Source organism: Anarrhichthys ocellatus, unplaced genomic scaffold, assembly GCF_004355925.1.
Source record: "Anarrhichthys ocellatus isolate YVR2014 unplaced genomic scaffold, GSC_Weel_1.0 scaffold24, whole genome shotgun sequence".
Classification (NCBI taxonomy): Eukaryota; Metazoa; Chordata; class Actinopteri; order Perciformes; family Anarhichadidae; genus Anarrhichthys; species Anarrhichthys ocellatus.
The window spans coordinates 2,309,195-2,313,348 of NW_022280054.1; the positions used below are offsets into that span (position 1 = coordinate 2,309,195).

Genomic DNA, 4,154 nt, shown 5'->3' on the forward strand with positions numbered 1-4,154 from the left:
ACACACACACACACACACACACACACACACACACACACACACACACAATCTGATGAGTGATGTCTCTTTCATAGTGTAACAGTGTCCTGTCTTCCCTTTGCTCACTATCTCTGACTGATATCAGGCTGAGGGCTGAGAGGCTGCTGGAGGCCAACATGTTATTTCTGCAGCTAAGGTGTGGAACAAAAAAGAGATAGGTACACTAAAAAAGAACAGAAACAGAGTGGTGCTTACAACGTGGTCAGAAGTTTGTAATCTTTCCCCCCAAAAAGGTTCTATGTGGTCCAACACAGCTTAAATCTGGACCCCTGCTTATTCAAATTTAAAGACAATTTCACAGCTCTTTTAAATGACAATGGTTTCAGTTAGCACATTTGCATTCATGTGATCTATTTTAAGATTAAACCAACCAACAAGTAATTCAACTTTAGCTACTTTGATGATCTGTTTAATGGATTGTGTCATACATTTGAAGCAGTAATGACAAACATTCCCGACACTGAATATTGTTTGTTTCAAGTCAAATAAAAATTAGCAGCTGTTAATGAGGAAAGAAAAGCATTTTCTCAAACTTGTCAGCTTAAAAGAAGTCTTGCTATATTGACTGTCATATTGACAGGTGAGCAACTTTCTTTTTGCAGTTTTGGTAAGTCAATGTCCAGCCTATGGGCGAGGTGTGCTTTAAGGTCAGCGTAAGACTTTCTGGTTCACTAGTGTTTGAGACTATTAACTCCCCATACATTATATATAGAGTATGTCGGAGCCATTACCGTGACACAAACAACCATTGACTTTTTAATTAATTTAGTTGTTTTTATCCTTAAACTAGAGGACATTTATACAGTACTGGATTCCAGAAAAAAATAGGGGAGAAAATATGGTGTTAATAGGGCCGGTGGAAGAGAGCCGGTGAAGTGTGCCTGTTATGCAGTGATACAGCTGGCTAGTGGACAGTGAAAGGGTTAAAGCTTCCACACTCAGGACAGCAGGCCCGAGAGGTAATGCATGGCTGATGAGTGCTGCGCTAATGGACAGCTCTGTTAGCCGGGAATCAAATGACTGCCTCTGCATTTTAAGTCCCTCTGTCGCCGCCATTGACTGACTGAAGATATTTATCTTCGCCGTGTCAAGGGGTGGAGCGGGAGAGGAGGAGGGGTCAAGTAAGGAGAGAAAGAGAGAGAGAGAGGGGGGGTGGGGGAAGAAGTGGAGGGCATCTTTAGAAAAACCTGAAGACCCCTAATGCAATTATTAGAAACTTGACCACAAATGACAACTCTTCTGATACCAGCGCTGTAATTAATTGTCTTCTACTAGGGGTTTGGGAGGGGGGGTTAATGAGATGACGAGAGATGGAGAAGGACATGAGGGAAGATGAGGCAACAGCTGAAAAACCCTCTTTAATGACACAGTGAAACAAAACATGTACTTATAGTACTTATATGTGACTTCTATAGAGGCCAGAAGAATACGCAGGTGAGACGAAGAAATATGCGAATCTAAAGAAGTGGATTAAATAAGATTAAGAGAAGGAGAAAACAAGCTGGAATGAGGAAACAGAAAAGTGCACACTGTGATGGATCCAGTGACCATGTTAAATTGGTTATATTGACCTTGCCAGGGCTCAGTTTAACACTCACACTTGTTTGTCTTGTTTTACTTAATTGACCTCAGATAACTGATTACCATTTCCTGGAACAACAGTACATTACTCTCTCTCTCATTCTCTGACCCCTCACTCTCCCCCCGGCCATTCTTTGTCTTTCTCTTTCTGTCTTGTAGCTATGTTGATGGTAAAAGAGAGGTACTCTGTGCACCAAATACTGCAAGTTCCCAGAAACGCAATGATGCAATGTATCCGAAAGGGATGACTGGCAAATGTCTATATTGCAAAACGGCGCGTCAAAAAATTTCCAAAACAAACAGACGGAATGGCGGAACAGCAAAACGAAATGCGCGAGACAAGATGTTGCTATATGGCGATGGAATCGAATGTATGAAACAAAAGTATTTTGTGTCTACTATTTTATATAATCATTCTGTTGATGCATTTTGCTATAAAATGCAGCTTTCTCTTAATATTCTATTGTAAACGTAAACAACTTTCTCCGGTGTGAGGGAGCTACAGAACATCCGGTTGTAAGTCTGTCGCAGAGGGCGGCAAAAAGTGAAAATATTTAAACTGCTTTCGTCCACAAATCTTCATAATCCGACTCTGCATTCATATGCAGAATCTGTAGGCAGCGTGGCCAGATTTTAGCATCGGAAGCGTTCTGGTTTCCGTCTGTATTGCCGGTAGTATTGACCAATCACGCTCGAGCATTCTTTATTTGAATGCAGGTAAACAGTCCATGTGTGCAAACGCATCGGCCGAAATGCAATCTCTGAACCCATTGGCTAGCGTCTCGTGATAAATTAGATTTTTAATGGTTAAAAATCAGCTTGTAAACTGGCTACTTGTCCAGACTGTGAGCAATGAGCAGTGCACGGAAAAGAAGTCGTGGCTACACCAGAAATATAGTTCTTTGCCCCCAAAGGCTGATCCGTTGTGAGACCGATAGCCGGCGGGTTTCGAGATTGCTCGTCCACTAATACAATATCCGGTTCGCCGCGTACCGCCGCCTGAAGTGAATGCAGCGCAAGTAAAATTTTGAATGTGCCACAAGTTCAGTTTCTTGATTGAGGGCAAATAAACGACGTGACTGTCGCAGTGTATCACGGATCACTGTCTGTCTATCTGCTTCATTCCCGTCTGTCTTCACTTCTTCGTCTCCCCCTCCATCACTCCCTTCCCTCCCTCCCCCGCGGTGTGCCAGCGCTATAATGTGCTCCTATGGTTGTAGTAAGCCGGCCACAGTGTCTCTGAGGCCTTGTGCTACACCACCATTACTATCTGGCTTGCCTCCACTACAAATTGGATGAACAGGCACTGACACATTTTCAATATTATTACATTAAACCAAGTGGATTTTGATTGATAACCTAATATTGGCCTAATGCAAAACATCAATCATGGCAAGTATATTAATTATTTAATATTGTGGTGTAATTCAGAAATCGATGCTGCCTCTGCGTTGAAGGCACAGAGAGCGGAGGGAGGGAGGGAGATAAGGAGAAGAGGAAAGCTCTGTCCCTGAAGACCTCAGCAGATTATATGATGTTTTGAAAAGAGAGATGAGGATGTAAAATGGAGTGTGTGTGTGTGTGTGTGTGTGTGTGTGCGCCAGCTGTGTGCATCTAATGGATAGAGTGATCCCTTCGGCCCTGGTGCAGACAGTGCTGGACAGCTTGCCCTTGGTAAAGTCAAGACTACAGATGACAGAGTGGCGGATTAAATGCAAGTGAAGAGCTTAATAAAGGTTGGATCACAAAAATAAAAGACATGGGGGGAAGAAAAAAAAAGACGTGGTTATAAAAAAGGGGGGGGAGAAAAAAGCGACGGGAAAAGAGAGGAGGAGGAGGAGGAGGGATCGAGCGCCGCGTCTCCCCTGTGTTGGATTGTTTCTCACTAATTGCGCTTCATTAGCGGATTACACACACTGTCACCACGGTAACAAATGTCTTGCTGTCTGGTTGCCGGGCGCCCGTCATGTATAATGAATGTGGCGGGATGTTTGTCACAATGTAATGTAATTACAGCGAGATGAAGGTTGCCTTAAGTGGTTGACTTGTCTGCATGTGGCTCGGCAAACATCCTTTCTTCACCACTTCTTTTCTTGTTGTTTCTTACTTTTGTTTACATTTCAGTCATTCTTTCATACCGCTGTTCAGAAATGAATGGCGTATAGGTTTGTGGTCACACTGGGTACTTGGCCTGATGGAGGGAGGGATGGAGGGATGGAAGGAGGGTGGGATGGATTAGACAGTATGTAATTTTAGAGATGGTGTAGATTTACACTATGATGCTGCTGGCTGCATTAGCAACTGAAGCCTGTCGATAAGCCTTCCTCTCTCTCTCTCAACACATGCACATGCACACTGTGAACCCCCATCGCCGGGGTGGAGTTGTCAGTAATGGGGGGCCAGAGTTGGGGGGGGGGGGGGGGGGGGCTGTTTGTGTTCTCTTGATCTGTTGATTTCCACTGCTGCAAATTTGAAATGTGCCAAAATAGCATCTATTATTTACTGCCAATTTGCTCTTTTTAAAACCGGCTGAC

The 4,154-nt window shown here is 43.6% G+C and overlaps 1 protein-coding gene across 2 annotated transcripts in view; it reads left to right on the forward strand.

The window, feature by feature from the left end:
- The window catches only part of rsrc1 (arginine/serine-rich coiled-coil 1), a 107,776-nt gene that overhangs the window by 36,506 nt on the left and 67,116 nt on the right, over positions 1–4,154 (forward strand). The window lies entirely within an intron of this gene.